The following is a 12,569-nucleotide window of genomic DNA, read 5'->3' as shown; positions in this document are numbered from 1 at the left end:
GATTGAGCCACCAACAGCAGTATCGCGATACCTTGCGATACCCATAACTCCTGAAGGAACCCCATTTCAAGATTGTCGAGGATATCGCGATACTGGACCATGGATATCACGATATCACTGTCGAGGGGAGACAAAAAATGACTGTAGGGGTTGTCTTTGTCCAACATGTCCCTCAACCAAAATTAGACGATTAAAGGCAATTTGGTTACTATTTTTTGGGTCTATAATTTGCTAAAAAATGCCAAAATTAGATACTATTTTTCTCTTCATTTTTTAGGCTTTAGTCTTCTTCTCCATAGCTTAAAGGTTTAAGTTTAAGTTTTCTCTGGTTTTTCTTAGTCTCCTTAACTACTGGTTAAGTTAGTTAACACTGTAGATAGGTTATTTACTTGTTTAGTACCTCAAAATTCTTTTATTTTTCAGTTTAATCCTAGTTTCAATGCAACTCATTTACCTTTTAGTTTCATCATTAAAAATATGATTTTTAAGTGTTCTTTTACATTCCTTTGCTGCCATTGTTATTGTTTTCAAGCTTCTTCGAGACAAGCCCAAACTTTTCTCTTTTTTCTTGTGTTTTCCATTTATGCCTATTGTATGTGATTATCTTGTTTTTTTTTGTTTGCTTAAGCATGATAATGGGTAACCAAATATGAAGTGGGAGGTTGATGGAAATGTTGCTAGTTAACTTTTGGGTCAGGGACTAAATTGTAAAAATTAGACTAAATCGAATAGACTTAAAAACTTAGGATTGACACCTTTAAGGAAAAATCAAGATAAGTGAGACCGAGAGGAGATCTTATTGAGAACCAAATTGATAAGTCCCAAGTTAGTTGGGTGAGGTCGAGAGATAAACTGGACTAATTCGTCTAACTTGATAAAATTGAGATCCAGAGGTAAAATAAGCAAACCTATGAGTCTAACTAGCAACGTGGATGTCAATCGACCACTGCTTGTTATTAATCGATTAATTTCATAGTTTTGGTTATTTTACGATTTAGTCCTTTCTAGCAATTAGCTAGTAAATTAACATAATTAACTTCATTTATGGCCTGTCGTATTGTAGTGCTTCTAGAGTAGTTGGCTAGACTTCTTTTAATTACATGTCCATAGTTTAGAAATCGCTCAATCATTGACTCCCATGGGTTCGATCCTTGGAATACTCTGGTATTCCATTGAACATTATAAATATTACAATTGACTTGTCACACTTGTAGATACCACTTTATTAGTTGATTGTGTTAGTATTGATTTCTCAGCCTTGGTGTTTACGTGTCGACGGATGAGGCGTTCAGCAGGTTCATCAAAGATCTTTCATAAATCCCTCTATTCATTAACAAATTCATCCAAGGAGGTCATCTCTCACTTAAAGGATTCAGGACATCGAAACCAACCTCTACCTTAAACAGACTTTCCAAATCTACCCATATAAGTTAAGAGGACCCCTAGTAGCCTTAATGCTTAAAGTAATATTTAGCCTAATTTTTGGAAATGCATTGCTTATATTCACTTGGGGTTGCCTTTTGAACTCTTCTAGATCAGTATTTTTACATAACCTTAAAGCTCGCAAAATTAGCTTATTTAGCAATGAGCTTAAATTTAGCCTTCTTTAGTTTCTCCTTATGTTTAGCCTTCAACGAGGTTATCCTTTCCTCCAAGGAATTTGATTTGGATTTTGCCTCAGTTTTCTCCTTCATTAAGGTTTTTTTTTGCTTTTCGGCGCTTGTAGTTGAGTCCTAAATCTATCTTGCAAGCCCCCACTCTCAGCAATCATTTTGCCAGACTCCATAGCTTTTTTCTTTGTTGTTGTGAATTTTTTTCCATCTTATCAAATTTCTTCTTTAAAGAAGATAAGACTTCTTCTAGTGCTCAAACTAATTTTAGTAGTGGCTTGTTGCAGCACTTTCATCAAATAATACCTTCATTAAGCCATTTAGCATTAACTCCAACTCCCTTACTTGTATGGTGTTGTACCAACAAATCTTGTTGGTGACCTCAAATATACAACTTCAACAATAGCTTGAGGTAAACCCCAACTCTATAGCCAAGATATCCATAGTGCCTTTTGAAGGATCTCTAATAGAAGAACTTGATGTACACACAAATTTTGAGTCATAAATTGACTTGGAAAATTTGAAGTCAAATTTTTTATAAACTTTGAAAATAGTAATATAACACCCCAAACACACCTCGATCATCAGGTCCGAGCTATAGATGCCATATTCATTGTCAAAGTAACTACGAATAACCATATTCAAATTGTAACATTAAATACCCAAATACGAGGATTTCATGCTTAAAACATGATAATAAATCACTTCTAGGTCAAATACGAGCTTGTGAAAGCTCATTACCATCTCGAGATCGAACAAGGACTAAACTGTAATGTTTTCAAAACATCTCATGTGGATGTCGCGGCATTGAAGATAGTAGCTAAGTTTCCAACTTGAGGACAAATTTTTAAAATTTCCAAAATAAAATAGGGTCAACGTCACGACCTCAAGCAGGGGAAGTCATGACGAGATGGCATGATGTTGCAACATTCATGGTGTGAAATCACGGCAATGCAAGTAAATTACTAGGTCTCAGTTTCAAATGATTTCCACTAAGCATGATTAACATTATTTGGCTTTAAGGTCCCAAATCAACCATTCTATATACTCAAACTTGTTAAAAACATAACTACCAAACCATTAACATCATTTATAAGCATAACTAAAACCAATTTCATATAATCACAACTTACATACATCCATTTTGACTATTTCTAAAAGTAGACCAAGTATTCCCTAGGTACATACCATTGATGTAACACCCCTTAACCCCAAACCGTCGCCGAAATAGGGTTACGAGGCATTACCGAACATTTCAAACAATTTACAAATAATTCTTAAATAAATAAAAAACATATATAAAAGAATCATAAATTCATATAAATTTATACTAATTGGCTTCATTCATTTTTTTTAAAATTTTGACAGTATTTCTGCTTATTTTTACATAAAACCCCCTGCAAACTTAAAACCAACAACAAACCAATAACAATATTTCAATCAATGATTTTATACTTTAAAACGCCACTAAATCATGCTTGATAAATTGATTTACTACTTTAATTAATGAAAACCCTATTAAGATTTCTAATTAGTTCATCAACTATTCAAGCCATTCCAATTCAATACCAATGCCATAAACAATTTCTACCATTTTACTAATTTAATCGTCAAAACACCAAATATCTTTCTTTACAACAAAATTATATAACATACTAAAATACCCATTATAATCCCTATGTACATGCCACTTTCACTTAAAGGAAGAAAACATCATCATAATCTTTATGCTGGAGTCGGGATTGTCCTGGATGCTGAACCGAGACGCTGACTCCTTTTTAACTCTTTTGAGACGGAAACAACTGACATTTGAGTATTTTATACTCAGTGGTATTACCATAATTCAAATTATAATAGCAAGAAAGAAATAGAATTACCAAGCATATAACTATCCATCTTCTTAATTATCAATTAATTCTTAAACTTTCATCAATTAACAATAACAATAAAATTTATAGCTATTATTCAATTTCAATCACATATCACATGTAACAATTTCAATCACTACTTGAACATTAAATTCATGTCTTTTTGTTTTCAATCTCAATTTCAATCCACAATTTTAAGTTTCCTCATATTCAATACTACAATCGATCAAATTCATTTGATTTTCTCATTTCAATTATTCACCCTATTAACAATCTGGACTTTGACGGATACACGGATTCCAACCCAAACACACCAGTACGACACATTGTGCCTAAAACGGTACGTAGTACCTGATCAGTATATGACACATAAGTGCCTGAAACGACACACGAGGTGCCTGATACGACACATAAAGTTCCTGATGTACGACACATAAAGTGTCTGATCGGCAAAGCCGATAAATCCCGTACTTTTCCAAATCCTATGGCATGCCAACTATATTCACTCAGTCCGACTAGTTAATAGGGTATTTCAATTTCACAATCCAATTTTCACCTTTATTTCAAGAATTCATTTTCAATATCAATTATACTTTTTCATTCACTAATCAAAACACAATTCAATACCAACACATACTTTTCAAATTCATATTTCAAATTCAATTCATTATCATAATTCAATTCCAAATTTATTTTTCCATTTTCAAGTCAATATTCATTTCAATTCTACACATATATCCATTATTCAATTAAATTTCTTTCAACTTAATAATAATACTTACCTTATATTTCACTTACCATACATATAAATTTAAATATAACATTTAATAATAAATAATTTGAATTATAGTAATACAAACCCGAATTTCGCAGTTACTCCTCAACGACCTTCTCCTTCCCTTTTTGTGCCGATACCTCGAAATCTTTATTAGCTTTAAAGCTTTAAAACCTTAAACCCTAGTTTTTCCTTTCTTTTTCTTTTTCTTTTTCTTTCTTTCTTTCTCCCATGTTTCGTCCCTTCCTATTCTGTTCTGTTTCTCTTTTTCTATTCTTTTATTTCTATTATGATTTATATTAAAATAATAATTTTACTTAAATAATAAGTAAATACATAATAATCACAAATATATGTATTTTATTTATACACTTGGATTTATTTCTACCACACACTTGTCATAATTTTAGTTTATTTTACATGATAATATAATATAATATAATATAATATATTTAAAACATAAAAATCTAAATTTTTTATCAAACTTATGCCGCCTCATTTATGGGACTTGGCATATTTACCTATTTAGTCCTTTTAACTTTCTTTTAATTTATAATTAGACTTTCACTCTTTATTCAATTTGATTCTTTTTCCTAATTATTCTTAATTAAACTAAACTCACCTAATTAATACCTAATTAAGCACTCAACTAAACTCATAATTACTTCTAATAATTATTTATGACTCAGTTTACTAAGACGGAGGCCCGATAATGTACTTTTCCGGTGCCCACGGATTTTTAGGTCGTTACAATTGATTTAATGAAAAAGGTTATACAAACTTAGGATGGGTTCATTACTGCTGCTTGGATGCTGACTTCACTTTCTTGGGGCTTCGATATTACCTGCACCTGCGCACGAAATAAACAAACAGTACGTTGAGCAATAGGGCTCAATGGTACTTTCATGATTCAATATAATATAGCATAAACATTAACACCATAGTTTAATACAACTACAACTACATATTCATTCCATGATTAACCATTTCATGCCCTACAAATACAAGCTAAGTCTCATCATATCTCAATACATATAAGCATACATATAGCATTGATAAGCCAATTTACTAATCAATTACCATTCTTTAACCTATATCCTTGCTCATCATCAATTATAAACCAAACATACAATTATACAACTTCAACTATTAGAAAAAACGGGTTTGGAAAATGCAGCGAAAAATAAATTTAGGAGAAAACCAGAGTTTTAATTTTTTTTTCAAAACAAGATCTTGGTTGTGATATCTAAAGTGATAAACCCTCAATCAAAATTGTACCTTTTCAATTCATCTAAGATGAGTGCTTCGGTTGAGTAGTCTTCTCTACTATCCTCAAGCTCATGTCTGTTGGGTGTGGGCTCGCTTCGAATCAAAATTTTTTCCACTAAAATTACTAGTGGGGTAATTTTACAATTTCTCTAAACTTTTGGGTCAAGTTGTAAATCAAAAAAATATCTCTAGAAATTTTCTGAAATAATCTCTTTAGTGAATTTTCTCTTTACAACTTTCTCTTGAATTTAAGTGTGAAAAATAATAACCAAAAGCTCCCTTTATATAGGAAGCATTTAGAGAGTTCAACTAAAATTAAACTTAATCACTTTAATATTAAATTAATATAATATTTATAAAAAAGATTAAATTTAAGATTAAATCTTATTAAAATAATAGAATGTTTATCTACAAGATAACCATTAAATAAAATTTAATATTAAGATGATCACTTTAATAGTAAATTAATAAAATACTATTAAAATAAGTATTAAATTAAATTAAATATTAACCTATTAAAATAATATTATTTTTGGAATAATTAATCTGAAATTAAATTTTCTAGTAGAGTTCAGTAGGAGTGTAACTCTTCCACTGCTTAACCACCGAAGACCAACCAGCGTTAGCTACCGGGTTCGGTGGTGCAAGTGCGACACCTTTACGACACCATGAGCCGGTTCGATCCAGGTCAATGATGACTCGATTGGTTCGGTCTAGCGACCAATTGGACAGTTGACCCAGTTTCACATACTAGGCCTAGTTTGACCAATTTTTGGGTTTTGGTCTTGATTTTTGGGAACCAAAGCCCAATTTACAATTTTAGGTCCAAATTTCAAGTCCAATTTTGAAGTTTAATTATCCATTGAGCCAATTGTTTGACTTGAAAATTCATTTCCAAAAATATCATATTAATTTTAATTAATTTAATTAATTTAATTTTACTTGATTAAGGTTTACTGAATAGCACGATATCGTCTACTCGATAGTAGTAAGGATTGTTTCTTTCTCTTTTTTTTATCTTCTTTTATTTTTTCTTGATTCCCAATTACTTTAAGGTTTGTTCGTTGTACTTTTGCGGATTAAATCAAGAAAACTCGCATTAAATCAAGAAAAGTAATTAATAAAGACTGATTGGTTGTCTTCTCTATTAAATCAAGAAAACTCGCATTAAATGGAAAGAGAGATGGTGGATCTGCATATAGATGACGGCGAGGACGAGGCATGGGTAATATTGTCTGATTCATGTACACAAGAATCAAGTTATGAATTATGTTTGGTAGGATGTTGTTTAATTGCAAGCGTGGTACACTTTCCGGCTATGAGAAATACAATGACAAATCTATGGCATCCATTGGAGGGATACAAATTTCTGATTTGGGGGATAAACGTTATCTGTTTAAATGTTTTCTTGAATTCGATATAGAACGAGTGTTGAGGGGTACACCATGGACTTTTGATTATCATCTTCTTGTACTTTATCGGCTAAAAGAGGGAGAAGATTCGAAGTTAGTCCCATTGATGTTTACAAATTTTTGAGTGCAGATACATGATCTTCCACCAGGGTTTTTCTCGAAGAATGTGGCTATATAATATGGGAAGTTTATTGGAAAATTCTTAGAATATGATACAAATCAATTAAATCAAGGATTCAATAATTACATCCAAGTAAGGGTCCAGGTGGATGTGCGAAAGCCATTAAAAAGGAAGAAAAAGTTGATGATTTCTCTGTCAAACTTTGTTTATGCCAAATTTCACTATGAAGGATTATCGTTGTTCTGCTTTTTGTGCGGATGTTTAGGTCATGAGGACAATTTCTGTCAAATCAGGATTCGTCATGGAATGAGGGAGATGGAGTTGGGTTGGTACCTGTCTTTGAGGGCACAACTGAAGAGGGCAATTACTACTTAGAGTGTATGGTTATGTGATGATATAACTGATGATTCTAAGGGTGTAAAAGAAATAGCACAATCTCAAGAAAGTAATGGATGAGAGCTGATTAGACAGGAGTCAGGGAAAAAATTTTAATCCTATTAATATTAATCTGGGATTCAACCTAGAGGGATCATTATATCAAGAATGATTAAAGAAAATAGGACATACGAGTGGGATAAAGTTGGCAGATATGAAAGAGGATGGTGGGGAAAGACCATTGGGTAGTGGAGATGGGAAGAAATGATCTAGATCAAATAGACAAGGTTTTGATAATTTGATTAACACAATCCTTACAGAATTGTCTGAAAAGCAAGAAGAAATTTGCAATAAAAAGATATTGGCGGCTGCCAATTGGCAAGCCGACTAGATACAATGAAACTACTATATTGGAATGCCCATGGATTGGGGAGTTCACGGGCTGTGCAGCGTCTTCAGCATATGCTAAAGTTATATAGTCTCCAAATGGTCTTCTTCATGGAGACAAAATTAAGTGGTGTACAAATGGAAAGGGTTTGAAGAAGATGTGGCTTCTAGCTTGGTATTGATGTTTCGATAGTATGATCTAAGGGAGGATTAAAGTTATATAGTCTCCAAATGGTCTTCTTCATGGAGACAAAATTAAGTGGTGTACGAATGGAAAGGGTTTGAAGAAGATGTGGCTTCTAGCTTGGTATTGATGTTTCGATAGTATGATCTAAGGGAGGATTGAGTTTAGGATGGAAGGAAGATAATAATGTAAGTCTAAAAAAGCTATTTTAATAATCATATTGATATGGATATTTAGGAAGAAAATGGAGGGTCCACAGTGGCGCATGATAGGGTTTTATGGAGCCCTGGAACCTCGAACTAGAACGGAAGTATGGAATTTGTTAAGAAGGTGAAAAAGTGAACAAGAGGGTCTATGGATGGGTTGTGGTGATTTTAACGAAATTTTATATTATTTTGAAAAGGAGGGTGGTTTGCCGAGAGAAGACTGGCGAGTGGAGGGATTTCAAACAGTTTTACAAGATTGTCAAATAAAGGATTTGGGTTATTTAGGTCGTTAGTTCACTTGGGAAATGGGAAATTTGCCTGAAACAAATATTAGAGAACGACTTGATAGAAGTATTGCTAATTCCGAATGGTTGACATTATTCCCAGTATATTTTGTACGACACTTATCATATTCTTTTTTTGATCATTGTCCAATTTTTATTCAAATAAAGCAAGAGGCGTTAAGATTGAGGAGAAAAGGGTTTAGATTTGAAGCATGGTGGGCTATGAAAGAATCATGTGAGGAAGAGGTAAAGAGATTATGGACACTAAGTAAGGGAAGTGTGATTGAGCGTCTTGACATAGTGAGAAAGGGATTGCAAAGATGGGCAATAGGGATTAAGAAATTAAGAACAAACCTATCTAGGAAATTAATTGTGTGGTTAGAAGAATTGGATGGGCTAGAAAGAAACGATGAGAATTTAGCATAGCTAATTGATGTAAAGGTACATAGGAATTTAGAGATTAAAAACGAGGAAAGATATTGGAAGCAAAAAGCATAGACGAATTGGTTAAAATTAGGGGATAAGAATACGACCTTCTTTCACAAGTTCAAATCTCACCAGAAAAAAATGAATCGTGTGGATGAATTAGAGAATGAGCATGGGTAGTTATGTATGGATCAAAAAGAGATGATTGAAGATGCAAAAAAGCACTTTGAAGATATATTTTCATTGAAGGGAGTTGGTAATTTGAATTATATTCTCTCAGGTGTGGAAAGGTGCATCTCAAATAGTATGAATCAAGTTTTGATTGTTGATTATATGAGAGAAGAGCTAGTGATAGCCTTAAATGGGATGAGGCCAACGAAAGCTTCTGATGTTGATGGATTTCCAGCTTTGTTCTTTCAAAAGTATTGGCATATTTTAGGGTGAGAGGTAGGCAGATTCTGTTGGGATATCTTAAATCGAGGTTGTTCTTTAGAAGATCTAAACTTGACAAATATTGTTCTTATTCCGAAAATGGATCATCCGAAAAGTTTAAAAAATTTTAGGCCAATAAGTTTATGCATGGTATTGTACAAAATTATTTTAAAGACAGTAGCAAACCAACTGCAAAAAGTTTTAGAAAATTATATTGTCGAAGCCCAAAGCGCCTTTGTCCCAGGAAGACTGATTATAGATAATGTGCTTCTCGCTTTTGAACTCATGCATACGTTTTAAAAAAGAAGGTTAGGTTAGAAAGGGAGTTTAACACTTAAGCTTAACATGAGTAAAGCTTATGATAGAGTGGAGTGGGTTTTTTTTGAACAAATGATGAAAAAACTGGGATTTGCTGCTTCATTTGTGGAATTTATAAGACATTGTATAAGTACAATTTATTATTCCGTATGCTTGAATGGTGAAATTGGGGAAATGTTTAAATCAGGAAGAGAACTACCACAGGGAGATCTATTAAGCCCTTACTTGTTTTTAATTTGCAGTGAAAGACTCTTCTCTTATGAGGTTAGCAATTCGAGGAAACATCATTAAAAGGGAAAAGGTCAGTCGACGAGGTCCAATTATTTCACATTTATTATTTGCTGATGATTGTATTCTATTTGGAGAAGCATTAGAAAGGGGAGCACACTCTTTAAAAAATTTTCTATGAGAGTATGAAAATTGCTCAGGGTAGTGTATTAATTTTGAAAAACCACTTTCCTGCTTTAGGCTAATGTTCCAGAACAAATAAGAGAATTAGTGTCTTCAATCCTTAATGTCAGGATGTCAAAATAAGAGAATTAGTGTCTTCAATCCTTAATGTCGGGATGTCAAGGGATCTGGAGAAATATTTAGACTTACCTAATATGGTAGGACAAAAAAAAAAAGGGCTTTTCAAGTGTTGAAAGATCGACTTACTAGTAGAATAAATAGTTGGGAGTACAAAGCATCTTTCACAAGGGGGGAAGGAAGTATTTATAAAATCAGTTTTACAAGCGATCCCTACTTATTCTATGGCGTGTTTCTTATTACCAAATTCACTTTGTGTTGAAATGGAAAACATTATAAATAGATTTTGGTGGCAAAAACATGGAATACATTGGTGTGGATGGAAGAAATTGGGTGAATTAAAAGGGAAACGGGGGATTGGGATTTAGGTCTTTGTCAAAATTTAATGTAACATTATTAGCGAAACAAGGATGGCGTTTAATATGTTATTTGGATTCCTTATTGGCTCATTCTTCAAAAGCAAAATATTATCCCAATTCAGATTTTGTTAATGCTCGGTTGGGAAATATACCTTCATATACTTGGAAAAGTGTTTGGGTGGCAAGAGGTCTTCTTGAGAAAGGATTATGTTGGGTAGTGGGATCGGAAGCCAATTTTCAATATGGAAGGATGCTTGGATTCTAGGACCTGAGGATTTAAATGTACAAATATAAGAGAATAATCAATTAGTAAGTTAGGTGTCTAATTTAATTGTTCAAAGCTCAAACTGCTGGAAAGAAGATCAAATAAAGGATACCTTTAGTGCGGAAGAAGCATATAGAATTTTGTGTATTCCTCTTCTATGTGTCCCAAAGATGGATAAATTAGTGTGGTGTGGCAAAGTTTCTGGGGAATTCTCAGTGCACAATGGATATAAAAATTTATTACAAGATTATAGCCCTATTTACAAAAAAACTATAGAGGCTGGAGCTACCCTCAAAAATCAAGATTATGAATTGGTGATTTTTTAACAATTATCTCCCTACTCAACTTAATCTATTTCAAAGAAGACTGGTAAGATCTGCAAGTTGCCCCAAATGTATAGGGGAGATTGAAAGTACTGAACATGCTTTCTGGGATTGCCCATCTGTAGTAGAAATATGGGAAAAATTAGATATAAGATGGCCACAAGAGCAGCATCAGGTACAATTTAAAGACTGAAAATTACATCTATATAACAAGAATTCAATTTATAAATGTAGAAGAATTGCATGCGCACTTTGGGCAATATGGACAGCTGGAAATAAATATGTGCATGACAGGATGCAACAGATGGGAGATGATACAATGCATTTTATATTGAGATTTATACATGAATTAGATGGGTTAAATCAAAGGCTACGCGGTCGAAGGGTGGTAGGCGAACAATGGAGGCCACCAGAAACAGTGGAGGTGAAATTAATTTTGATGCTACTTTTAATCAACAAAACAAAAAATCATGCTCAGGGATTTTGGTTAGAGATTCAAAGGGTCAAGTTCTACATTTTAAAGTATTTATCAATACAAAAATACCAACAGCTTTCGCTGCAGAGGCACTTTCTTGTGTCCAAGAAACTGAATTCGGGATAGATCTAGGACTTGAAAGGGTCATGATTGAGGGAGACTCATTAACAGTAATTAAAAAATTACAATCAACGAATGAAGATAATTCTGAAATTAGGGCATATACATCTAGTGCAAAAAATTTAAGTTCTGGCTTTAAGGCGTGTCTATTTAAGCATGCAACAAGGCAGGCAAACAAAGGAGCACATGTTCTTGCTCAAGAAGGATTACAAAGCGAAGAAGTTACTTATCTACAAAGTAGACTCCCGAAAGCAGTGGAAATGGTGGTAGATGATGAGTGTAGGAGGATTTCATCCAGAACGGACAGACAAAGATAATGCAGCAGTGAAACAGGAGGAGGGGAACAAACTCAAAACAGGTCTGGTCATTTTTGGCTCCAAGACAATAGTAATAGAAAAGAATGTTGTGCAATGGAGAGAAACCATAGACCCCTTGTTGATTTAAACAAATGGCTAGGGAAACAGAGGTACCTTGAATCTGGGCTTGATATGGGTAAAATCCTGTTCAGAGGAGACAGTAGGAAGAAATGGAGGTATCTTCGGTGGTCTGAATCTCATAGATGAGGACAATGGACGGTCATGCAAGGGATTGGAATGGTGGAAGTTGTTTCGTTTGGAAACCTGAACGTCAATAAAAGGCCAGATTGCTGCTTAGGAAATAGGTTTAAGAAGTTAATTTAGGAAATTATGGTTTTCTTTAAAAGCGTGAAATGTTTGTTTCTTATTATGCATTTTTTTGTTTTTAATTTCTTAATGCATGCCAACTATTTCTTTCAAAAAAAAAATTACTTGATTAATATTAATTTTTCCAAAAATCATTTAGATTTTTCAAA

At 33.2% G+C, this 12,569-nt stretch overlaps 1 long non-coding RNA gene across 1 annotated transcript; it reads right to left on the bottom strand.

Annotated features, from left to right (window-relative positions):
• Positions 1 to 10,530: 10,530 nt before the first annotated feature.
• On the bottom strand, positions 10,531 to 12,344 carry LOC105791565 (uncharacterized). The gene is made up of 3 exons (XR_008198925.1): positions 12,208 to 12,344; positions 10,932 to 11,261; positions 10,531 to 10,822 (listed from the first exon to the last, which is right to left on the bottom strand). It is a non-coding gene; the product is annotated as an uncharacterized LOC105791565 (long non-coding RNA).
• Between the last annotated feature and the right edge of the window lie 225 nt (positions 12,345 to 12,569).

Source organism: Gossypium raimondii, chromosome 8 (genome assembly GCF_025698545.1).
Source record: "Gossypium raimondii isolate GPD5lz chromosome 8, ASM2569854v1, whole genome shotgun sequence".
Classification (NCBI taxonomy): domain Eukaryota; kingdom Viridiplantae; phylum Streptophyta; class Magnoliopsida; order Malvales; family Malvaceae; genus Gossypium; species Gossypium raimondii.
This window is presented reverse-complemented; position numbering and strand designations above follow the sequence as displayed.